Source organism: Equus quagga, chromosome 1 (assembly GCF_021613505.1).
Source record: "Equus quagga isolate Etosha38 chromosome 1, UCLA_HA_Equagga_1.0, whole genome shotgun sequence".
NCBI classification, from domain to species: Eukaryota; Metazoa; Chordata; class Mammalia; order Perissodactyla; family Equidae; genus Equus; species Equus quagga.
In genome coordinates this window covers 114,202,732-114,229,685 of record NC_060267.1, presented here as the reverse complement: position 1 = coordinate 114,229,685, position 26,954 = coordinate 114,202,732, and the positions used below count along the sequence as shown (strand labels likewise).

The 26,954-nt window shown below is 39.8% G+C and overlaps 1 protein-coding gene across 5 annotated transcripts in view; it reads left to right on the top strand.

Annotated features, from left to right (window-relative positions):
- Positions 1–3,800: 3,800 nt before the first annotated feature.
- CHL1 (cell adhesion molecule L1 like) overlaps positions 3,801–26,954 on the top strand; it is a 214,199-nt gene continuing 191,045 nt past the window's right edge. For 3 of the 5 annotated variants that reach the window (XM_046668608.1, XM_046668627.1, XM_046668592.1), the window contains exon 1: positions 3,801–3,972. The gene's annotated coding sequence lies outside the window, so the exon portion shown is untranslated. Of the gene's footprint in view, positions 3,973–4,238; positions 4,309–17,594; positions 17,712–26,954 lie in introns of those variants that run through there. The other 2 variants (XM_046668619.1, XM_046668602.1) reach the window with 2 other exon arrangements.

Genomic DNA, 26,954 nt, shown 5'->3' with positions numbered 1-26,954 from the left:
AGGGGGGCTGGCCCCGTGGCCGAGTGGTTAAGTTCGCGCGCTCCGCTGCAGGCGGCCCAGTGTTTCGTTAGTTCGAATCCTGGGCGCGGACATGGCACTGCTCATCAGACCACGCTGAGGCAGCGTCCCACATGCCACAACTAGAAGAACCCACAACGAAGAATACACAACTATGTACCGGGGGGCTTTGGGGAGAAAAAGGAAAAAATAAAATCTTTAAAAAAAAAAAAAAAAAAAGAAGCTATAGGAGAATATGTTATATGAAGTCCCTTCCAGATTGAAAAGATTTTGTATTACGTCGGAAATAGAGAGGTTAAGATGAAATTTCCATCCTCCAAAACCACCAGGACTTTTCCCAACAAATATGAATTCATACTGTAAACCAGTCCTCAGGTCTTTGAGAGATGACTTGGCTGCTCAGAACTTTGGAGCAAACCACCAATAGGAGAGTAAGCTAGCCACAATAGGCAGTTGGGCATTTCTATAGGTGGACGGGAAATCTTTAGGATCTCCACAAGTAATCAACAGATGCCTTAAAGCATGAGATTTGGTAACACTTAGTATTATCTCAGCCACATAAGCATAATATTATTAATGGCCATAAAATTACCTAGACTTTTTCAAATCCAGTGAAAGTATCTAGTTCCATGACTTCCTAAGGCAGAATCACATGTATTAATGATCCACGGCATGAAATACAAGATTTTACCTTTTTATTGGTCCAGAATTATTGCCCTTTGATTTTTGATGCATGTCCTTTTGTTCTTGTATTAAAGGACAAGTTAAAGGAGTATCGATTCTGTCAGTTTAACTCCACAGAGTTAATATGGTCTTCTTTAGCTTTCTTAATATCTAAGCTGAAGGTGGCCGCTTTGCACTTCCAAGCTTGCTTTGAGGGCCTATCCCTCAGCGGAACATCCTGCTTTCCTTTATTACAGCAGTTGGCCAGAAAAACTCTGTCGATGTGTGACTATTCAGAACTGCTAGACTGAAATGCCATTTCCCAAACTACAGCTCTTCTGCTAAACAATTTTTCTAGGAATGATGCCATATCACTAGCTGCTCAGCTTTGCCAAAAGGCAATACTCCTCCAATGGCCCCAGCTCTGGGAATAATACCAAATGATGGTTCAGGCTGGGGGTGGGCAGGAAATCAGGAGTTAAAGCTGAAAAATACCCCAGCTTTTAATACCTTTTCTCTTTTTTCCAGATGACTGGCCTATCTCTCTCACCTTCTGCTTCTATTCATGAAGGAACCCCTTTCTTCCCTTCATTTGTGGTTTGATAGTTGCATTTTTATTTTACATGACCTTCCTCAATTGTGAGAGATAAATTCACATCTTTCAAAGCTAATGCAATCCAATTTTCACGTGACTCATAAGAATCTAGTCTTTCTCCAGCACCCATGTGCAACTGCGTGATGCCTGATAGATGAGAGTTGTTTGTGGAACGGGAAATGGGCCTGAACAGAGTGTCAGACAGAGAACGAGGGCCAAGAGCGGGTTTCTGAGCAGCCGCAGAAGGTATCTTCAGCAAACATCCACTCTGGCTGAAGGCTGCCTTCTGGTCTCGGGTTCCCTCCTTCCTGGAAGCTGAGGCAGCAGAGCTGTAGCTTCCTTGGGCCAGGAAAGCCTAGATTTGTTGCCTGCCCTTGATAATGTATTTACTAAAAATCTGAACCTATCCTTGGAGATAATAGCTATGAGGTGTTTTTTGGATATGGAAATTTAAATCATCTTTTTTGCATTCCTTTAAAAAGATGTCCTTTAGTTGGCTAAAATACTTCCTATCTTTCTCTCAAATACTGTTTTCCTTTCTTCTTTCTTGGTTAATCATTTGTGCCACGCCCCCCCAACCCCCTTTCTTTCCTTATCTACCTTTTTCCTCTCTCCCTCACTTCTTTCTCAAAATTAGTTGCCTGGGGTAAAGGGTACTTCTTTCGTGCTGACTTAATGGCTGTCCCTAGTAAGCTATGAGCTCACTATTGGGCTGTTATTTCCTCATTTATATGAAGTGTTAGAGGCTCAGAAATACGTTATTTCCCTTTCAAGAAAAATCCATATTTAACAACTGACCCTTCATCTTTTGTTTCAGGTAATGTGCCTTCGTATTCTCTAACATGTTTTTGGATATTTGATTTAAAAAGAAGCAACTGGCTTTGTATATTGAGTTTTCCACTGTACCCTAGTATCTAGAGTGACTGATAAATAGTAGATGTTCAATAATTATATATTTTAATAATGATCTTAACGTCAAGCAAATAAATCCTAGAGAAAAGGAGAGATAGATGTTTAAGAGGACTCCGTTGGTCTAGCCAGGATGGAGTTTTGTGTCTTTGCTCAGGGGATGTTTGCCCAGAAGGTGGTAAACTGAGACCAACTTGGCTTTGTGTCTCCTTGACCTTGGACATGTTTTCCTACTGGCACAGTATTTTCCCTGTTGGAATTTTATTCAATATTCCATCTTTGTTTCTACTTTAGAAAACACACCATGTGAATAATGATGCCTAAGGCAAAGAAATTACTCTAGCAGTACAATTTAAACTCAGGACAAACCCTGTCCTCACTTGCATTTGCAATTTGCAACGCACTCAGTAAGAACTGTGCCCACACATGAACTGACAGAATCGGGGCTGCAAGGTTAGCAATTATTAAAATTTAAAAGTCCACTTATTCATTTTCAAAATATTTTATTCAGCTGCTTCTGAAGCAGAAGCCTGAGTTGCTTTCCTTCTTGCCACTCACTACAGGGGCATCCAGCTCTGAGGGTAGCTCATAGCTCTAAATGTCCTCATTGTTCCACGCACTAGATGAGAACAAAACCAGACTGTACGGTCAACCTCACTGCCTTAGTGGAGTAAAAACTAGAAGTCAATGATTCTCTTACCATCAAAGAGGACTTAACTGCAACAGAATTTTTTTAAGTGGCATTGTGTGAAAATTTTGCAAAATAAGATCATGATGGGGAAAAAAAAGAAAGGGATATATAAATCACTTATACTGCAAAAGCCTGTAACGTTCCCATACTAATTTTGGAATCCTAAAATAAAATTCACATTTTTGTGTGGAACTGATAAGGCATCAGAAACGGCCCTTTGCCTTGGAAATAAGCATGCAGGGTTTTCTTCCATCCTATCATAGTGAATTAATACAAAATAAATAGGAAAAACGTTGGGGAACAATATGGTAAAATTATAGACCATAAGCATTTAGACAAAATTTTTAAAAATGGTAACAGTGGAAGGTGCTGAAATTTATGTATATAATAATTTGGCAGCTTATAGTAGAAGCATCTTTTGTAAATTAAATAGCAAGCCCCACCGTGCCTCTAAATGAGGAAGGAAAGCAAAAAGAATATTTTTAATAGGTCCATGGCATCACATCCCTCCAACGTGCCGTAATGGGGGAAACCAGACTGGCGACTCGTGTCTGGAATATGTACAGAATGGAATCATCAGGAGGGGGAGGGGTGTCTTTAAAATCTCTCTTTTGCAGATAAAAGGGGTAGCGATTCCACCTCTTTTGAACATAAATGCTGAAAACGACCAGCAAAGTTTTGGCTTCGTCCCTTGTTTTTTACCATGAAATAAAAGTCTTCCGCCTGTAACTCTCCCTGTCCCATGGGAGTGTGCAAAGGGAGGGAAAACAAGCGGCGTGGGTGAGGGGTGGCGGAGCAGAACCGAGGAAGAGAGGAGAGGCGCGAGCCAGCCTCTGCCAGGAGGGCGTGGAGCCGAGCGCAAGCCAGAACAGGTCCTGCGTCCTCGCGGCCGGTGCCAGCGGCGGGCAGGGCGCGGCCGGTTCTCCTCCCAGCGACTCGCGTGCGGATCAGCCCGGAGCGCCGGCAAGAAACTCCCCTGGATCCGCGCGGTGCTGCCGGACCCTGCACGTCCTCCTCCTGCTCCAAGCCAGCTCAGGGGGAAGTTTCCCCCAGGGAAGGTACCGAACGGATCAGAAGCGACTCAGGTGTTTCAGAGGTAGGGGCGATTTGCATCTGTCTTGCTAGCTCTGGGGGGAAGAGCCAAGTCACCGATAGCCAACTCTTAGGGCGAGATGTAGGGAGGATTAAGGGTTTGCTCCTGGGAGGAGGGGATCAACCCCATTGTGGACAGGAAATGGTGCGCAATCAGGGCTCCATTCTTGCCCAAAGTGGGGTGGTGCAGGTCCCTCAGCTCTAACCCTGGAAGAGACACCCCCTCTCCCAGCCCCGCCCCCTGGTGGCTGAGGCTGGATTCAGACAGCTCCGGGTCAGTCGGATGGAGTAAAGGCGGTCCTCGAATCCTCCAGCTCCCACTTTCTCCTCCAGGTCACTGGTAGGTTAACCCTGTCATTCCTACAACCTCCCTTACCCCTACCCCGCCCTATTCTCTGAGGAGAATTCCACACCCTCCTGAAGGTTCCAGCCCTCTCTCGAGTGGGTGGTCGGAGGTCCAGCTGGGGTGGAGGTCAGTCCTGGCCTCATTCCTCCCTGCTCGAGACCTACTCTTGGGTCGTAGGGCTCAGTTCCTTCCCCTCTCCCCCCATCCCTATCTTGCTCCCACTCTCAGGAGAGGATTCCGGATCCCAATGGGGTTCCGTGCACGCAGCCAGCTTCATATGGGGGATCTGTGGACTGGTGGGTTGAGGGGGCGAGTAAACGGGGAGGGTTAGGAGCTCCACCTCCACAGACTGCCGTGGGGGCGAGAGGGCAGGCCAGGGTCCTGGTTGCCATGGCTCCCTGGTAGCCGAGCTGGGGGAGCTAGAGATGCCAGTCACGGATGGTCCCTGCTTCCTCTTTGTGCCTCTCTCTCTTTTTTTGAGTGAGAGTGTGCGTGGGGAGGGAGCAGGGAGAAAGTGATTAATTTGGAGAGCAGGGATTGGAGCCGGGAGGCTGGGGAAAGCCACCCCCTTCTTTCCCACTCCTCTTGCTCGCGGCGAGCCGCACTTTCTCAGTCAGGGGCAGGGCTGAGGAATTCCTGCAAAAAACCAGGGGTCGGAGAAGCCGCCGCCGCGCCGCCCAGGTACCCACGCCCGGAGCCGCGCCCTGGGGCGAGCGCGGGGTGGTGGCCGGGCTGTCAACCGGGAGGGCGGGCAGGGGAAGCGGTGGGAGGCAAGTGGCCGAGGGCAGGTTTGTAGTTGCACAGCAGGGCGGCGCAGCGCGGACGGAGCCGCCGGCTCAGCGCTCAGCGAGGGTCGCCGGCCTCAGCCCCGCCCGCGGAAGCCATGGAGAAGCCCCCAAGCCGGCCGGTGGCCACCCGGGCACGCGCGTGCGCTACTGCGCGCTCGCTGGAACGCCCCGGGCGGGAGTGGCGGGGGGCTGGGGGGATTGCGCGTGCGCGCGGAGGTGGGCAACTAGTGAGCCACCTGGACCCGCTCAAGGCAGAGTCTTTCTGGGTGCCCACGTGGGATGGAATTCCAGCTCCACCATCTCTGTGATGTGTGATTTTGGACGAGCCATTTAACTACTCCGTGCCTCAGTTCCCAGCTCCCCCTTTTAAAGAATAGGGATAATGTCACTACCCTTATTGAGTCGTTGCACGACTGGAATGAGATAATCCAAATAGACAGTTTAGCCCCTTGTCTGATGCGTAATAAACATTCAAAAGTTATAGTTGCTGATGGTGTTACTGTTATGAATTAATCCTCGGATTAATTAGATATGGTGGGTTCTTCATTCTCTGCATCCTTATTGAAGACAAAATAGTTTTTTCTAATTTTAGAAAATATCAATTAATATTAGTATTACTGGCCAGTCCAACTCCTACAGAACTGTGGATTGCAGCAGATTGGAAGATACAAACTGACCAACTCCTGGTCAAGTTGGCTTGTCAGTATATTGATGAAGAGAGAAGCTTAGAAAGCTATTTGAAGAAACTTTTAGTGACAGGAAAAAGAAGAGTTTATTCTATGACTTTGTATGTAAGGCTTTGTGTTTCCTCTTTCACGTGCTGATGTTGCAGTTGGATTTGTCTTTTCAGTCTCTTTGTGGTAGACCACTCTATGGCTTTCATAATTTAATTTGATTCTAGAATCTAGCGTGTAAACCACCTTTCCATTTCATGGCCTTAAGTGCTGCCATGGATTTACCTCCAGTAATGGCAGAGCATAGTGCATAATCATTCCTTGCAAGCTCCTGAATATTGTCCATGAATAAATGGAGACAAAAAGTTCTTTCTGGGCAGGTGTGAGTACTGGCTATGGCAGGTCATTAGAAATCTCTTTGGGGGCATGTTTGTATCCACTCCACTGAATGAGTGCAGGACTATGATGATTAATATATGCTTTCCAGGTTGTTCTCTGTTGCAAATATACTTATGGGTCCTTTCCTTTTTAAAGAAAAGGCTGTAGATGTCTATTGCTGCCTCGTGGTTATACAGATACTCCAATTTACCTGGTCATAAGCAAACTATACACCCCATGGAACTAACTGCAGGTCTGATAGGATTTGATATTGCATATAATATATTTGTTACCTTTAATTTACCCATTAAATGAACTGGTTTTCAATAAAAATTTAAAAACTCATTTGCTTATTAAAATATAGGCGTGTCTTGGTGGATCTGAAGCAAGTACAACCAGACACATGTCACCATCACAAAGCTCCTTATAATTTTTACAAAATAGACCTCATCTAGGAAAATATTGGCTGGACAGAAGCTTGATTTTGTAGTGTTACTTCTGAAATCTTTGAGGATAGAACGCTGTTTGAGCCAGCATTGCTTTGTTGCAATAATTAGGCTGATTCATTTTTATGGAGAATTAAATAAGAGTAATGATGAAGACTGATTTCAGATTCTACTAGTCTTTATCTCATAAAGGAAAATTAAGTAATAGAGGGGCTAATGGCATCAGATTTGAAGGAATGAGCATCAGGAAGCCCTGTGAGTATCAATTCAGATAGCAGAGTATTGCTTCAAGTTTGACTTTTGCATGACAGCACCCCGTTCTTCACAGTGAATATGTCATCTTTAAAAGGTACCTTGAGGAATTAGCGTGACAGCTTGCCTGAAATTCCTGTAATCATTTACATATTGTCTCCCAGGAGCATTGGCATTAACTGTTTCATTTATTGGAAATTATTTTGCCCTTTGATTTATGACAGCCAACAGTGCCACAGAGTCTAATGTATTTTAGAAATGAAAATTTAGCTTTTCACTATTTTGTATTTTCCCTAAAAATCTAAGCAGTGATGCACATGGAAAGCTTAAGGTAGGCCAAAGACAAAGGGTGACAGAAGGAAACCGTGACAGATCGGGAGTGTTGAGTCTGAATTTGGGGAGCTAACTGACATGTAAAGGTATAATCTTGAGGACCCACTTGTCTCTATAGTAAGGCTGTTTGCAATGATGTGCTGTATTATCTGATTCAATCAGTGCTCCTTGTTATTTTTTCAAATCGAGACTGAGAATACTATATTTTCAATTATGAACATTTTGATTACAGCTTCATTCTAACTAACTAATTCAGTCTGAAGAGAATGCAATTATTATGGTGATTTACATACAATATGCTAAGTTAACACAGCTAATGAGTGAAAGCATAATATTCCTTCTCTTCATTCCTGAAAAAAATATTGTGCTAAGCGTTCTTTCAAAGAAAAGAGTACATTATTCCCCAGCATTTTATGTCTACCTACAAGTAGAATTGGCATTGAGCCATTTTCTCTGCTATTAAAGTGACGTCTCTCACATTTTGGCGATCACATGCTTCTCACCCTTTTTAAGGGGGGATGGAAACAATTCTCAATTTAATTAGATATGGTGCTTTCTCCTTTCTCTTTATCTCTATTGGAGGAAAGATTCTGTATTTTTCTAATTTTGGAGGCTGGTTACCACCTTAAACATTACTAATTACTGCAGTTTATTTTATGTGTTTTGCAATGGTGTAGTTAGTTAATTATAGCTTTCTCATTAGCACCATGTAGAGAATAATGAATTAACACATCCCTTTGATAAAGAGAACATCCAAGTTTATCTTCCGAGAATAAAAGTGTTATTGTGTTACCGAAAGTCACTATAATTTTCCCAAGAAACAAATTGGTTGGAATTCTCTAGCACTGGGATAAGAAGCTTGATGAATGAGTTGGATTGATCACAAACAAGTGGGAGTAGAGCTGTGGTTGCTTGGCAACCTAACATTATTCTGCAATTTCTTCTGGTATATTTATCCAGTAAACTAGAAAATTCTGTTTTGTTAACGAATGTTTTTAGTCAGTGCACAAATAGACCATAACTAATTGAGATTTTATGTATTGTGGATAAAAAATGATCCTGCTTACCTTCCCATTGTGTTTAGATAATAAAAATACAAAGAGACAGCATATTCTGTTTTCAATTTTTTTATTTTCTGTAAAAAATGTTAATTTCATTTTCACATTAGTTTGTTCCTACCAAAAGATTACAGCTTGTTTATCTCTTTGGAAGTGAAATGATTAGGAGCGTGTGTGTGTGTGTATTTATTCACTATTTTTCAGTAAGAATCAGGAATAGAGTTCGAACTAAGATGAATTCTTCAAAAATCATGGTATGCTGGTTAAAGTGACAATTTGGTAAATTTAGGGAGGCATAAACATCCAATCCAAATGATGCTGGCAGATGATGATAAGAATAATAAATGTATTGAATTTGGCAAATATACAAATACACTCTATTCTTTGACCAGGGTTTCTTCTCCGGGTGGTCTTATATTCTCTCTTCCAATGTTTTGGTGCAGCTCGTTCCCCTGTAGTTTCAAAGGAGCTCAGCAAAGCCATTCGTTGCCTATCTTCTAAAATCACCTCTCCCTAACTCCAGGGACTACAATTTGTCATTTCCTATTCAGCCTATGAATTTTAGTATGCATCACAATCATAAAATTCTTGAGGGCACACGTTCCTTTTACTCATCTCGTAAATCCTTACAATGTCTGGCACAGTGGGAAACAAACTGGTGTGGTGGTTAATGCAGTGCTTGTAATAATTAGGTTGCCAGCGTTCTGAATCTAAGTCTGCTAAGTCCTGGCTTGTGGCCTTGGCTAAGTCATTTTAATCTCTTTAAGACTGATTTCTTCTATAGAAATGAGGGGTGATATCCATACCCAGCTCGTGTGCCTTATTGTGAGTGTTATATGGGGCAATCTTTGTAGACAGCTTAGTAGAACTTATTAAGCATTCAATAAGTTCTGGCATTTTACCATAATAGTTATTACTGTTCTGTTCCATACTCAGTGTATGGATGGATAAAGATAGAGATGTGTGTGTATCCCCATGTATGCGAATAAGTGTGAACTGTGATTGATGATGCAATCAAATGGAAAAGTGTTGATACCTACATCAGTTATAGACACATATACTAGCTGTGACTGTTTCACATCTCTGAAAGATCCTAAGAGTAGTAGTTCTCAGGCTTGGCTGAAATGAGGATCACCTGGAGAGCTTTTCAAAAGTACCAATCCTGATCACTGTCATCAGAATCCCTGGGATGGTGACCAGGCATGTGGATGTTTTAAAGCTTGTGGTGAGATTCTGAGGTACCGCCAGGGTTGAGAACCAGCACCTTAGATTTGGGTAGGTCTTCTATAAGATTCTGTTGGCCTGAGACATTGACTCATAGTTACCCTGGTGTCATGAAATGTGGCTTGAGAAGAAAAAAAGCTTTGGCAAACCTCTGAGATTTTTCTTACTAATCCCTTTGGTTTAAACAAGCACTTTATTCTCTGAAGAGCTCAAATGAGCTTTTCATTTACTGTGTATTATTTCATTTTTCAGCCAGATATCTCTGTGAAGATGGTAGGAAAGCAGTCATTATCCTGATTTTGCAGATGAATGGAGTGAACCATGCTGAAATTAAATGATTTGATTAGATTCATACATTTAGAATAGGCCCTAAGATATTAAAATTCCTGTGACTTTCGAGTTGTGGATGTTCCTGTGTTTTGCCTTGCGATTTCAAATGAGGGAGGGTGAATTATTGTTTTGGGACTAAATAATTGTGTAAGGAAGAGCTGTGTAGATGAGAATTTCTACCTTTCTTGTTATAATCATATGTTGGAAAAAGGAAAAGCATTTATTTTTTCTAAAGAAGAGGAACCATAGTCTATTTAGGATACAAACCAGTGTCAATTAGACCGAACCCAGCCTACATATGTGTTTTCTTTGGCCTAAGGAATATTTAAGAAATATTTCAGCCAGTGTTTAAAAACTGGAGATGTCACGTAAAAATTTGTATTTCTGACTTATCTTGAAAAACTTGATGTTCCTGCACTATTGGACCTGAATGCCCAGTGGCAGAGAATACCATAGGCTGGGACCGGGTACGTGTCCTCTTGGCAGTCTTAAAGGACCCAAAGTTTTGTGTGTTCTCTGGGTAAAACCTGACCTCCTCTTGCTTTCACTTTGATTTTTTCTTATATATAGGTCATACTCAAAGGGGCAATGGAAGGGAGTTTAAAGAAGGGGCCACATCTTTTTGGACAGGGCTGCGGGAAACCGACAAGAGCTGCTGAAGCAGTCCCGGAGCTGTTGCTGTCCCTTGTCCAATGTGACAATAGAAGGTGGTTACAGGAAGGAGAAGAGAGCTCTGAGGAAGGGCTACCAGACAGGACCTGTAGCTTTTGGTAGAAACATAGCCACTAAACATAGGAACATAGCCAACAAACATAGGAAAGTCACAGGACACTGCTTTCCCCCTGTCCTGAGATCTGCTGCTCCTTCCTCAGAATGGTCGAACCACCCAGGAGTCAGAGAGCAAGGGAGCCTGGTCCAAGTGTTCTGCAGAGGTCAGTTGCCTCTGCACAGAGCAGGACAGAGGAAAGTGGAGAATGGATCTGAATCTGGTGTTATAATGGTAATTCTTAATGAAGAATATCCAGCACACCTTGAAAGCTTCAAATTTATGGAATGTGGGTAATGGGAAAGGACAAAGCTCAAATTACCAAAGGGGCAAAATGGAGAATCATTAAATTTCCGTTCGGGGCCATCTTCTCCCATTTTCCTTTGTCATTTCTTTCTCTGCCCTGCTTCATTGCCCCAGGTGGGCATGTTCCTTCCCGGAGGTGGATTTCAGTTGCAGCCTCCAAACTTCAAAATAGATTTGTCCGTTCCCTTGCATTATTGCTGCTTTCCAAGATGAGAGCTGATGCAGCAGAGAGACTAATGCAAAAGGCATATTATGGCTTCTATGGTAACAATTTTGTATTTTTAGCAGAGGTTTCTGTCTAACAAAAGCTTTTGCTGAAAGTGGCGATTCTAATGCTAGGGATTGCAGGTAGATGCCTAGGTAATGGAGAGACCCTCCAATAGCAATCTGGCAGCCTAAAGTCACTGTAACCTGGACAATTGGATCTGTAGATGACATAGCGGTAGCAGGGCGAAGAGGATGGAGAAATAGATCAGGGATGCATTCGTAGCATCCTGACGTGAGGAATTTGTGTTTTCCGGGGCTAAGGAATGTTTCCCCCAGTGTAATAGAAGGTAAGTGTGTAAGAAGAATGTGGCAATTTTTGATCATTTGATCCTATTAGAGTTGATTGTGAATTCAGTTTGTTATTGCATTGAAGACCTTAGCTAAAAAATGTAAAGTGACAGAGTATCAGCTTATTATGGGATGTCTTATATATTGATGTGTTCGAAGGAAATAACATCTCATGTACAAAGGTTCAAGGTGAAGATAAATATTGACCTTTTCTGAGACTACGACACTCGATATTGCATTTCCATTGATTCAGAAGATTACTCTTGAAGATTTCTGTTTAAAAAACCATAATGTTTTGCATTATTTGGGTGCTTAAGCATTTTAGAGAGCTTTCCTGTATCATCTTATTTGACTTTTTACAGTAACATGGTGAGCAAACAGAGACAGTCGTTAGCCCATTTTTTAGAGGAAAAAACTGAAGCAAGATCAAATAGCTGGCTAGGCAGTGGTAAAACCAAAATTAAAGCTCAGATATACTTATTCATAATGCAGTTCATAGTCTACTTTACTGCTTTTAGTGTTCTTTATTTGAAAGATTCACTGTTGGTGAATCTTTTTTTAAAGCAAATTCAGAGTTTTTATTTTAGTTTAATTTATTAAGCAAATAAACTGAGGGATGTAATGAGTCTAGGGAAAATATCGAAAACTTCACTGGTTATATGTCCAAGGTTGAATGTAGCCCTGCCCAAAGATCGGGAGATTAGATTTTCTACAGCTTCCTTAATTCTATGATGATTGATTGATTGTAGGTTGTGTGAGACATTAACAGTGACCAATCATTAAAAAAGCTTTTGTTGAATAACCCCTTTGTGCTATAGACGCGACTAAGGTTGTGCCAGGCAGATGCTTAAAAAGCTGCCTCTTAGTGAATGTTTATGATGTATTTTGTAATCTTTGCATCAGTGACTTGAGGAAAGTACTACTATTCTAATACCCATTTAAAGCTGGGTGACACAGACATAGGGGGGTCTGTGGCCAAAGTCACACAGTACGGCTTGGAAGTGGCAGAGCCAGAGTTCAAACTCAAGTATTTGATTCCCAGCCGCAAGCCCTGAACTGCTGTGCTGTGCTGCCTTTGAGTCCACCATACTCCTTCAGCACCATGTCTTAGTTTGGGCTGCTGTAACAAAGTACCATAGACTCAGTGGCTTATAAACAACAGAAATTTCTCATAGTTCTAGAGACTGGAAGTCTGAGGTCAGGGTGCCAGTTCAGTTCTTGTGAGAGTCTTCTTCCAGAATGTAGACTGCTAAGTTCTCATTGTATGGTCACAACAAGAATAGCAGAAAGAGCACGAGAGAGCTCTCTGGGCTTCATTTTATAAAGGCACTAATCCCGTTCATGAGGGCTCTACCCTCATGACCTAGTTACTTCCCAAAGGCTACAACTCCAAATAACATCACATTAGGAGTAGAGTTTCAACGTAGGAATTTTGAAGGAGACACAAACATTCAGTCCATTGCACACCTTTTCTCTTCTCTCTCAGATTTCTCATGCAATGTTCATCAGTGCCCCCTTGATGAGCAGGATTCTCTGATTATGGTCTTCACCAAGGGCTAGCACGCATCCCTGTTGTCCATACAGATCTACCTGTTCTGTGTCTCATTATCTCAGGTAAACAGGTGGAAAAAGAGACATAAAGGATTCCTCCTAAGGTATTACATAATAATGCATATTATCCAAGGAACAATGGCATTGAAAAAGAGGATTTAAAATCCTTAATGCAAAGGATTCATTGTGAGGGGCTTCCATGCGGGAGATATATTGAGAGAGGAGGACATTTGTGTTCTATCCAAAATCATGCCATAAAAGCCTTTGATGTCTGACTCTTCCTATAACAGGCCCTGGGCACCAGTATATGTAAAAATCAACCTTCACCCTCCCCAAAGCTTTTGCTTGCCCTCATTACCATTTCTTATTTCTTGGCAGAAATGTTTCTGATGCTCTACAATATCAATATGCATGGATTTCCCTCACATCTGGGTGTTATATGTAACCAATTATATTCCATGGTTGGCATTTCCACAAAGGTGTGAGTATCTGCCACTCCAGATTAGGATAGAAAAAGTTAGTAATGGCAGATACCATATCCCAGCCTGACTGTTGTTGAAAATGACACCCATCATAATGATGGCACTATCTTTATTAGCAGCTGTCACTTACGATAAGGCTTTGGAGGAAACAAAATTAACTCTATTCCAGGCATGGTCAGTATATTTGGAATTTTTGAGAGATATTTGGTTTTCTGGTTTGGGGTATTTAGCAGCAAATGTTAGGTTTTCTGTAATGTGCGAAATAGAAATAGCATTCTCAAATGCTGAGTGACTCCAAAAGACTTTTTTTGCGTAACAGTGGCAAAGATATGTTTGCTTTCTGCTTTGGCTAGACTGCAGATCCCATTTCCTTGGACTATATGGACTAGATTTGCTGTAAGTCTTTTGTTTGAGCCATGCCTGCTTGTCTAGAGTACAGCACTTGGCTTCTCGAGAAAGACGTTTATTTTTGTGTTATAAATTCAGAGACTTTCTAAACTTGTTCTGTAAAATGCATCTGCTGACACAGCGGAGAATTCATTCGTTAGCTTAGATTGCTTAAAGCATTATACAATGGCAAGAAATTGGACACACTGCCCACAATGGTAAGCAACAAAACAAAAATAACAATTTTAACATGTATAGACTACACCAGAATTAGTAATAGACTGCTTTGGGTTATTTGTTATTGTTTACTAATTTGAGACATATACTATTAACCGTACAGGAGATCTGAGTGAATGGATGAAAACAGAAAGCCCAAATAAAGGTGTTTAAATTTGACCTTGACCCCATTGTAACCTCTAGCAATTCTCGGTGGAGTTAGATTTCAAAGGGTCTCAACAGACCGCTCTTTCTATGCATACAAGCTTCTGCATGTAATTGATTTGGGCTGAATAGATTTTGAACACAACTGATTTGCTTGAAATAATGCTAAAGGACCAGCATTGAGCAATTCAGGTGCAACTCATCTATGCTTCTGTGAGTCAAGTTCAAATAAATTGGATTTGACCTTAACCACTATCCCCTCAAAAAAGGGCTGGCAGTCATCAGTGTGAATGCCATCCAATTATGTATAAAAATTGATATCAGTTGTTTGAATTGGAAATTGACCTCCACACATAAAACCTCCTTTTGAAAACTTGCTTCCTACCTTCTGTTTTCCTGCTTCACCAGCTGTAAACTGAGGATAGAAACATTTACCGCTGCCTCCCAGTGGCAGTTGGAGGATTAATGAGCTAATATTTGTAAAGTGCTTTGAAGATAAAAGTGCCAGCTATTATTATTACTAATAAACCATTTTTCTCCAGTGTAATTTTGGACAGCAGCCATTAAAAACCCATTACTTTATTTAACAGTAAAACAATCTGCTACAGCCTAGTATTTACTGCCTCAATTAAGTATGCATTCCACTTCCTTTGCCCCTCCAAATTCAGATGAGGAGGGACAGAAAGGTGTGTGTCATCATTTCCCAAGTTCATTTAAATAATGAGTTTAACAGACTGGGTGCTTATAGAGGAGAGTCTTTTGATTATCTGAAAACTAGACTGTGTCCTTAATGGCAGGTTAATTTGGCTGCACATTTGCTTCTGTGCCCTATGAAGGGAACGGAATGCTCAGGTATAGGTTTTTATTCAACTGGATTTACATTGCTTTTACTGTTTTGGAAGATTGCATTCCAATATCTTTTCGGTTATTTAAAACCGATTCCATGAACAAAACAAGTTTATGTGGGTGGTTGTATGTGTGTACGTGCATGGGGCGGGGGGGGGGGGGGGGGGGGGGGGGTTGCTGTATGCATTGCTCACAACTCATACTAAAATTGAAGTGGGAAGGAGTTATGCAGCTATTCCCAATCCACAGATATTAAAAAATAAAATCGTAGGTCTTGAATTATAAAGAGTTGTTTATTAATCTGTAATTAATATGTAGTATTAAATCTCCTTAATCCCAATGTATTTTGACCTATAGGTGTCCTAAAATATTCAATGATACAGGGTAATGTAACTATTTCTCACCTATTGCCAAAATAATGCTCATGTTCCCCTATGGTGTTTTACTACCACAACTAAGAGTAAAAATATAAAATAAATCATGACTATAATGATAACTATAACATTGGAGTTTTCTCACCAGTACCTCCATATTTAAATCCTAGGCCAATATCTAGAAGGTGAACAAAAGAGGCCTTGTAGCAACCAAAATCTCTATCTCTGCAAAAATTCACCAAAACACAAGCGTTTCATTATGGAAAGACCTTCCTCCTACACTGACTATTTACTCTTAATTTAGAAGCATTCTAATAAACATAATTGTCTGTTTTAATTTAGTGGATGACAGAGTATAAACTGCAAGTTAGAACAGATGAAGGAAATTTTGCAGATTCATTCACAGACAAAGGAAGTTACAGCTAGCTTCTCTTCAGCAAGAGAGGAGCACAGAAAGACTAGAAAGAGACAACTCAGAAATCATAATGACTATATGGGTGGTCCTGAGTCATTAACAAATTATGAATTATTTAAAAAAAATTGGTATATCACCTACAGACATACAGATTATTTATCTGAAAATCATGTGAAACCCTCTTTCCTAGTGATCTAGGAAATCAGATACAAAACAGCAATAATAAAATCCCCAAACCTTTTACAAGATGTCCTTCTAGAAGCAATGCACTAACTATCCAAGGTATTATTGTTTGCAGATAAGATTTTATATCACCCACTGCAAGTGTATCACAGTGTATTTTTTTTTTATTACTATCACTTAGGGAGACCATGCTTTGTAAATACTATCACCATTCCATTGACTTCTGAAATTGAGCTCATGCTATTTTCATCATTTATTTTGTTGAATTGTGTATGGGGAATTCACCATATGGCTTAAAACTGTTTAAGATCTCAGAAGGTATGTGTTTTGCATATGAGATTCTTGGGGAAATACACAAGCTGCTTATCATTTGGAAGAAAAGTACCTGGACGCTTATGTGTAGCTAAAAGGGAAAATGATGAAAAATGATTCGAAAATGTGACCATGTAGCAATTTATGTAAAACGTAAAGGGACATTGTTCAGGTTATCTATGGCTACATGACAAACTAACCCATGATTTCAACAACAACTTAAAACAGCAACCATTTCATGAAAGCTCATGAGTTTGTGGTCAGGAATTCAGGCTGGGCTGGGTGATTTCTTCAGCCTTACCTGTTGACAGCTGGGGTCACATGCTAGTGTTCACATGGGGGCTGAGCTGGGCTGGTGGCCCCAAGTTGGCTTCCCTTGCATGTCTGGTGCTGTGGCAAAGAGGGCTGAGCTCATCTGGGCCCCTCTTCCTTTTCATGTCGTCACATGGCCTCCGCATAGGTCTCTCCAGCAGGTTATTGGACTTCTTACATGATGGCTCAGGGCTCCAAGGGCCCAACTTAGAAGATTGTCATTTCTCTTAGAGGCTGGGACTGGAACAGGTACAACATCCTTCCCACTGTAATCCATTGATAGAAGCTGTCAAAAATCAGTCCAGATTCAAGGCGAGCACTCAGGCAACTACCTTGCTGGAGGATTCTAGTAGATAGGGTAGGAAGAAATCAAAAGAAAGTCATGTTAATAAGCAGAATTACTAAACCCACTGTGACGCCATATACTCACCACATCGTTACTTACAAAGTGGAAAAAAACATGGAACAAGTAGAACCACCCACTGCTCTAAGGGGGAACTTCTTTCTCTTCCCCACTTCCAAGGATCCTAACGCCAGGAGAACACATGACTGAGAAAGGAGTGTGATGGGAGAGTGAACTTTGGCTAGCGAGAGGTGCCTGTGGGTTTGCCTGGAGAGAGAGGGTAGAAGTGAGAAGAAGAGGGTGACAAGTTGGCTGAGAATGCTTTTGGCTAAGATTCTTTAGCAGGATGGGCTTTTCTGATGCTTTATTCGTCTGATCCATTTACATTTATCCCTACTCTTTTCCATTTAGCTTGGAAGTGGCTTGGGCTTGGGAGAACCAGGAGTACCTCATGAGAGTGAGAAGGGCCATGTGAAACCCAAATGCAAGGAAATGGGGAGTTGACTACATAGAGTGTGTAAGGCACCAGGCTTGAGGAGGGAGAGAAAAAAGCTGCTCCATTTCCTTCTATTTATCCATTACAGCCACAGATAGCAAAGGATGCAGGCTTCTTACCCCGAGATGATGATTATGCATTTGGCTGTGGCCCTCCTTTGCCTCCGTCCAGAAGCATGACTATAATGAAGGGGTGCTCATAGATAGTGAGTACCAACATCGTTTTTATATCTTCCTGCAGTGCTATGAGAGCTCAGAGCAAGAAGCCGGTCAAGAATGTACAGCAGAGGAGCTTTCTTGGGCTCTTTCTTTCTCTTCAGATGCTCGCTGATAATGGATGAAGAAAACTGCCGCCATGCCTGATACGGGTTCAACTTGTGTTCTCATTGCCTTTACTTCTTTATTTTCTCAAATCCTCCCCTCATAGTCTTCCTTCTATGGCATGTCCTTTTCTCTCGGCACTTGGGAGCCCTGCATGCTGTCACTCTCACATCACTGAAGCATTCTCCCACCCTCTGATACACGAGTAGATGTTTTTCTTTTGAAGTCTTGCCGAAAGCACTTGCAGAATATTGCACTATATTTTTCATATTTCAAAAACGATTTCAAAATGCAATATACATAATCCTAAAATGCTATGGTGAATTGAAATCTATACTGGTAATGCTGTAAATTGCTTTTGAATGAAAGATACAGTGAGTATATATTGTTTAATTTGATACTAATAACAACTGGCTATTTAAGCAAAGTGGGTGTTGTTAATCCTGTTCAGAGAGTTAAAGGAACTCATTTGTGTGAGAGTAAAGCTGGAACTCACTTAACTGATCTTAACGACAAATCATCTAGCCACTGATAAAAGCTTTCCTTATTCCAAAAATGCAAGTTTTCTGAACAAGTTTTGTTTTTAGATGAAATAACCTAAAGTCTTATAAATTTTCAATTCTGCTTTCTTAGATTTTAGGAAAAAAAGGTAAGAAATGGTAGAAATTGGTGATGGTAGTAAACTGAGGGTTCTGTAATGTGTTTGCATTAAAAAAACCCAAACTGTTGGGGCTATTGAAATACAAGCAATCCTCAATTTTTCCAGTTTTCTTTTGGCATAGCAAAATACATTTTTACTATACCAGAGAGCACCTTTCTGCCAGTCTTACTTTAGCAAATTGCCATTTTCTGCCCTCTATATCCTTTCTCCACTTTTAAACAACCACAAAGCCTGATTCAACTTTCTCTTGACACACTGAGATTTATTTCTCATGGGCTTTTCTGGAAAGTTCCTTATTCAGTCTTCTAATCACTAGACCACTGCAACCTTTTTCTCATTGGATTTCTGCCTTTTATAGTCACTCTTCTCCACTAAGACCGAAATGTCACTGTTAAAATCCCCTTTCTTGCTTGTCACTTTGACCATGATGTCACTTCCTGAAAATTTCCCCTGGCTCCCCACTGCTTTGTAGGCCAAGTAACTGTCACACTTGGTTTCCACATTCCGCTGGCTCAGCCTTCATTATCCCCCTCTACTTTCCTGTATCCTTAGAGACCCTCTTCTTTTACTCAACAACTTGCTGCTCCTGTCTTCTCAGAGCTCCTGGCTTCTCAGACAGATTTCCTGCTGTCCTTTCTTCTTAAAATAACTGATCACTCAATAATCTCTGATTCTCTAAGACCATACTCCCTGAAACACACCATCTTTACTATTTTTGTCATCCATGATTATGGTGCCATCTACTATAATTTACTTAAATTTTTAATTGACTTTAAAAAAATACATTGACTTAAAATGGAGATTTTATTTCACTACTCTCAGTGAAATACCAGTGTCAGTGGGAAACAAGGAAAGGTAACTACAAATATTAATACACTGAAAACAACCCTAAGTGGTTAAATTCTAGTTAGTGTTATTGCCTGCCAAAGGTTCTGGGCTTGAGTCATGCTCTTTCTTTATAAAATAGGGAGATTAGTAAAGTTAAAGTGCTGTTAATAATATATTAGAACCTGCCTGAGACTTTCAGAGTTTTATAGACAGAAGGATTAAAGGAGAATTCCGAGGGGAGGTTCACTTATGTCATGCCCAGAGCTCTTCTTCAGATCATCTCAGTACTGAGAATATTGCTCTAGCACATGCAGCCCCACTCAAGGAGGGTGAAGACACCCTGAAGAAAAACACTCCTCCTCTCTCTTTATCCTGTTATATTCCTAAATTTAATCATTGAATGAAAATTTAGGAAGTTCTTGCTGTGCGAAAATCATGATGCTGAATAAGTGAATTCCAAAATAAATTAGACGTAGTTGTTGGCCTGAAGATGTTTACGGGTTACCACTGAATACTTGCTCATAAAATATTGTCAATATGAGCATATATGCATTTTTTGGAGACTGACAATCCTGAAATGTTACAAACCTTCAGTCTAATTAAAAAGCTTGGACATATACTAGAATAAGTATAATGCAAAACAGAGGATCAAAAATGTCATAGAAATCAATGATCATTTCTTTGAAGCAAAATAGATGTTCAAGCCTATTGAACGAGCTCTTAACTTTTAGCAATATTTGTCACAGTTTAATCTAGTGCTGTTTGAGAAAACTTTCTGGTGTGATGCAATGTGATATGAATACCTTTCTTGAGTTCTAATAGGCCTTCTCACGTGTTATAAAATAAAAGCCCTCCCTAATTTTGAGTAGGCTTAGAGAAAGTCAAACATAGGTGGAAGATGGGTACCTTCACAGGAGCTGTGTTTAGGGAGCCAGCCTAATGCCTGCTTAATTGGCAGAGAGGTCAGGGGTGTGGATGTCCAGAGCCATCATAAGGATGTTTGGTACCAATGACCTTGTGAACTGCTTTTCAATTCGGGGATGACCAGGAAATCAGCTGCTCACAGCAGAAGAGCACAGCATCTTCCTTATTTTTCATTTGGGTTAATTTCTCCTCTCTGTTTCAGAGCACTGCTAACTCTGTGTTCTCTGGACAGATTCTCAGTCCTGGAATCTAAGATAATGTGGAAAAGGCCATTCTGTGGTTGGTTCTCTAGACATGATATGCATGTGAAGTGAGAAAAAGGGGAAAAAAAGGAAAGTAATCATAAAGACTTCAAATATTAGATCTGACTATGAAATATCAGGATTCTCTTAACTCTTGTTTACATTTGTGTAATCTTCTTACATTTTTCAAGTGAAAATATTTTGTGCATTTTCTAAAAGACACTGAAGCCATGTGCTGCATTGTTAATATTACCTTCTTATTAGCCATAGTAACACTTAAATAATTGACTTGTTGAATCCTTTATACAGTGTCTTTTAACTACATTTACAACTGTACATAATGTCACTTTTTGAAATAGGTATGGAAATGAATATCCACAGTATTGACTAGTGATGGATGTTCTTGCTTCTGATAGCACCTTGGATAATGCATCCCTGTCTTTGATTGCTGTAGATTTTTCATTTATACCTAGAAATGCAGAAACTATAACTTATTCAAAGTTCAATAGGAAGAAGTGCTTGTGTTATTAGAGTATATAAAGTAATAGTATAATAATATGAAATATTCTAACTTTATCTTCTGAAGTTACTCCTTGCAAACATTAATTACATACACCTAATAAGTAACAGGACAAGGCATAATTTAGAAACTATAAAGTTGAGAATTTGAATAGATAGCATGCATCTACACATATGTATGTATACATAACTGTTTTTTTTGCAAATCTCCATAACCTCACTTATGTTGAATTCACTCTCTTAGGCTATGCTTTCTCATAAAAGCATTCATCATCAAACTGAAAAGCTCTTAAAATTATCATGGATTTGCTTATACCACTGTATGTTTATTAAGGGCAGAAAGTGACGTCTATTTTTTGGCCACATACTAGGTGATTAATTATAAAACTGTTCTGTGCATTGAAGCATCTCTCTCAAAAGCTTTACAACTTGGCTATTGACAAAGGTGCCATTGCCATCTATTGAAAGATTCAATAGTGAAATTTACTTCTGAGCTTACCGTTTTATGATTTCTGAATTTTTTCTAAGCATTTCTAAGCATTTTTTCAGCATTTCTAAACATTTCTTATTTATTGGTTCCATAAATCGGTCAGTTTCATCAAATTTGTCAACTGCCAGCCTAAATCTTTGGAAATTGGTATAATGAATGTTCAGAGTGGAAATAAATGCCTTTAGAGATATTTTAAACCTAAGAAATCTTAGTTCCTTCTTAGGCATAAGATGCCATTGGCCACCCAACGAACATTGCTGGCGGTTGCTTTTGATACTGACGAAGTGGACCATAGATTTCAGGAAAGAGCTGCTACATATGGCCATTCATACCCAGATAACTAGCATTTTCCCATTTTCCAGCATTTTTCCCATTTAGCAGTGGTTTCTGGATGCCACACCCAGACTTTCCTTTTCAGCGATGTTAATTTATGGAAATGCCATGATAGAGGCTCAAAAGCTAACACCAAATTCAGCAGTGCAGAAAGACTCCAAATCATATTCTTCTTCTTTGTCAATATTTTCACTAGGGCAATGTTAGATATTAAATCACCTGGAATTTGTTATGTGGCATTTCAGCAACCTTTTGCTCAATCTGCTACAAGCTGCTTATGCTGATTAGCAGTTTAAAAGTCTGCAGAGGAAGGAAAATTTTAGTAGCTTGATTTTTTTTCCTTTAGCCCTTCATGCGTCGGGGAAGAAATTTCCTTCTGCGCAACTCCTGAATAATTTGGTTTGACCAGATTCATGCTGGAAAAGAACAATATCAGAAAAAACTCACTTATGGGTCTGTAGCTATGCTCTCAGATACGCAACGAAAGAAGGAACTGTATCTTCAAGTGAAGTGTGTGTGTGTGTTGTTCTGATTCCAAGGAGTCATTTATTCATGCATCAGATATTTATTGAGCTGTTTATAAATCCCAGGCACTGTGCTAAGCATTAGGATGAAGACAAATTCTCTGCCCTCCCAGAGTTTACCGTTACTGAAAATGTCAGCCAATAAATACGCAAATAAAATCATTCCAAGAAAGAGACAAAGTATTGTGATAGAGAAAAATGAGAAGAGGAACTGACTTCAAAAAGGGCTCTCTGAGAAGGTGACTTTCAGCTGAGCCAGAAAAGGAAGGCAAAACAGGAAAAGAGCCAGAAGAGCAGAGTTCCAGGCAGAGGAGCAGCAAGTGGCAAGACAGTGTGGAAGGCACGCAGTTGGCGTGGTCTGGAACTGACAGAAGGCCAGGACCTGGAGCGCAGTGAGCTGGGAAAGCTTGGCACAGGTCGGGTTAGGGCAGATCTTGGAAGGCCTTTTAGGTCATGGATGAGAATAAGGATTCTAAGTACAATATAGGAATTTCAAAGGAATCCAGGCAGTTAAGTAATTTGACCTGATTTATGTTTGTAAAAATACCACTTTTGCTGTTGCATCAAGAGTGAATTGCGATGGAGAGCAAGATCAGTTGGTATTCCACATGGGAGATGAGAACAACTTGGACTTGAATGAAGTAGTGAAAAAGGAGATTTTGTAAGTAAGACTGTTTATTGTATTTTTAATAAGATGATATGGGTGGTTTGGGGGTTATTGTAAGGAATGACATACAGACCCTGCAAGCAGGAAACCTACGTAGGAAACAACCAAAGACGAAGGAGTTGTGAGATGACAAGGTTTAAGATAATGTGTTTCCATGCTGCTTCGTGGCAGAGTGAGTTCGGTGAGCACCAGGAGGGCGCAGGACTGGGGCAAGTGACATTTAGCGAGCTGCTGCTCTGAATGAGGGCATGTGATGCTGAAAGAACAGAGTTATACTGCACTGGGAGAACCTGCTCATTAATTCTTACAGTGGTTTCGTGTTAGGTTTAGAGATGAAAGACACTTTCCATTCAATTATTGATCATAAGCGTGATGTGTGTTGATTGAAATGGCAAGATAATTGTATCAAATAGAATTTGGATATCTTTTCCCTTGCTGTATTTTAATGTATTGTATTTAAGTTTCCTCAAGTCAGTAGAGAAGACATTACCCACCTCCCCCTTCCCAAAGAAAGAACCATTCTCTCATTTAAAGGTTTACTGAACAGAAAATAAATTATATTGATTTTAACCCAAATGCCTGCCCTAATTTTTGGCATGTATGATAGTCATGTCAAATTCTGCTAAATGTGTTCTTCTTCTAGGAAGATTAAAGTTTAGGCTTTGGATGTTCATTTTCTAATTTATGTAAAAGATATAGTCTATTAGTTATGCAGAGAATGACATAAAGAACAAAGAATAATTTTTAAATTGACAAGAAGAAAAGACAACCCCATTTAAAAATGGGCAAAGAGAGAGAACACAGTTCAGAAAAAAGAAACTCAAATGGCCAAAAATATATGTAAAGATACTCAACCTTACAAATAATCAGGGCAATGGCAATTAAAATCACAATGAAAACAAATTATAGTTCATCCAAACCATGGAATACTACTCAGCAATCACAAAGAATGGCCTATGTGCAATAACATACGTGACACTCAAAAGCATTATGCTAAATGAAAAAAGTCAGATACAAAATATTAAACAATGTATGATTTCATTTATATGATATTCCAGAAAAGGCAAAACCGGAGGGACAGAAATAAGATCAGTGGTTTCAGGGATGGTGGGTAGGTGTTGGGTGTTGAGGTGATGGGAATATTTTATATCTTGATTGTGGTAATGTTTAAACAACTCCATACTTTTGTCAATACTCATTGAATTGTACGTTTAAATTTGGTAATTTTAATGTATGTGAATTATACCCCAATAAAGCTGATTTTAAAAAGTCACAATGAGAAACTGTTTAACATTTATTAGGCTACAACAATGAAAACATCTAGAACTGAATGTTGTGAAGTCGGGCAATAGAAGCATTCATGCTCTGCTGGTGTGAGTGAAAAGTGACATAACCCCCCTTTGGAGGAGGAATTCACAATATAGTTAGTAGAACTGAAAATATTTATACCCTGCGATGCCCCAGCCATTCTATTGCTACATAATTACACAAGAGAATTACTCACACATGTTCTCAAGAAGAAACATACAAATATGTTCCATGTAACCATTTGTAAGTGCAAAAAAGTAGAAACAACCTACATGTCTATCAAAAGGGATGAATAGTTTAAAATATATAAAATATTTAATATATACATGTTGACTTCTCTAGAACAGTTCAAATGAATGAACTAAATCTAAATGTAGATTTTGGAAAACAACAGTTTATGGGAAAAAAGTAAGTCTCAGATTGACACCTTGTGTATGATACTGTTGAAAAACAAAATTCAGCTGAGTACATTTTAAAGATCTTGTTGGCTATATTCAACAATTCATAAATCTTGCAGCATCCCATCCAGCAGATAGAAAGGAGCTATGAGGAGCTGTACAAAATGAAAGACTTTTATAGGCAAAAAGGAGCAGGACAAGAAAGCTACACTAGCAAAAAGTAGATTGGTTGTGGCAAGGTCACTTTTCCTTTTTTCTTTTTTGAGAAAGGTTGGCCCTGAGCGAACATCTGTGCCCATCTTCCTCTATTTTTTATGTGGGATGCTGCCAGAGCATGGCTTAATAAATGGTGCATAGGGCTGTGCCTGGAATCTGAACTGCCGAACCACAGGCTGCCAAAGCAGAGTAGGTGAATTTAACCGTTACACCACCGGGCCCCCCCCCAAGGTCACTTTTCTTTAGAGGATGGCAGTGGTCTATCAGGCAGATTACCTCACTAGCACTGACCTAGTGATTACTGATTGACTAGTTTAAGATGTCATTTCTGGGAGAGGCCAAAACTATAATTAAGTCAAGTCTGGGTTTGATGACGTGTGGCTTAGCGTAAGTCATTCCATTTGGGGTCTGTTGTCTTGTTTGTAACAATACCAATTATGTGAATTACAAATACTCATACATTATATCGTTTTTGTAGAAAAATCGAAAAAATGTATAGCTCACACACTAGATTAATTGTGTTGGTTTTTTTCTGAGAGTAAAGAGAAAATGGAATTCAGAAGGGAAGCTTAAGGGGCTTCAACTTAATTTCTTGAATTTTATTTTTTAAAAAGTGAGTTCAGAGGCAAATATGACAAAATGTTAAAATTTGTTAATTCTAAATGGCAATTATATAGGTATTTTTATATTATTTTTTCTGTATTTAAATTTCCTTATAAAATAAAAACACCTAAGCTACATTGCAAAATTGCAAGTGAATTAGTTTTGAGTCCTCAACTGTGGAACCATTATCACTGAAGACTATGTATAACTTTGTTTCAGTTCCCAATTACCATGCTTATCTGTCAGAGTGTTGTCATGTAATTGACCCTAAACTTATTCAAAGGTTCATTGTGCTTAGATCTAAAAGAAAGCTCATGTCTTTCCATTTTTGATATCGTGGTAGTTGTGAAAGACTAGACAAAGAGTCATATCAATGTCTTCTTCACCAGAGTAGAGGGAATCCACATTGTAACACTCCAGTACTCCAGACATTCATGCAAAGCGTTATACATTAGTAGTACTTAGTATATCATGTAATCTTCCCAATGTTCTTATCAGTTCTGTAAGTGTTCTTACCATTGGAATATAGATGAACACATTGTTGAAGAGAGAGTTTAAATTATTTGTTTACTATTAGGTTAAGGAGACTATCAATGCTATACTTAATTTATACAAGGTATTAATCCATTGTACCTTAATATTTATTGACTTAATTTATGAAAATATTTTATATGCTCAATAATAATATGACTGCATATATAACAAATCTTATTTAAAGACTTAAGTTTCTATGAGAAGCAGCATAATTTTAACTGAGGCTTATGAATAAAATAGTACTTCATCTCCTTGCAAAATAATTAGAATGAAGACAGCATATATTTTGTGTGAACCCAAAAGAAGTACCCAAAATTGGCCCCCCAAATGGGAATATAAGCTCTTATCTACCACATTTCTGTATTATATGACCTGTATTAGTTTCCTGTTGTTGCTGCAAACAATTACTACCAATTTAGTGGCTGAAGACAACACATATTTGTTCTTGTACAGTTCTAGAGGTTAGAAGTCCTACCTGTGTCCCTCTGGAGCTTCTAGGGGAGACCCTGTTTCCTTGCCTTTTCTAGCTTCTGGAGTCCACCTGCATTCCCTGTCTCATGGTCTCATTCTTCATCTTCAAAGCCAGCAGTGTAGCATCTTCCAGTTTCTCTTTCTTTCCCTGCTCTGTTCTTATATCATCTTCTCTGACTTTCACCCTCCTGCCTTCTTCCTGTAAGGACCCTGTGATTATATTGGAGCCGTTCACATAATCCAGGATAATCTCTCCATCTCAAAATCCTTAATTTAATCACATCTTCAAAGTCCTGTTTACCATGTAAAGCAACATACTCACTGGTTGTAGGGATGAGGATGTGGATGTCTTTGGGAGTCATTATTCAGCCAACCACACCACTCTTCAAACTATTTTCTGGTTGAAATAT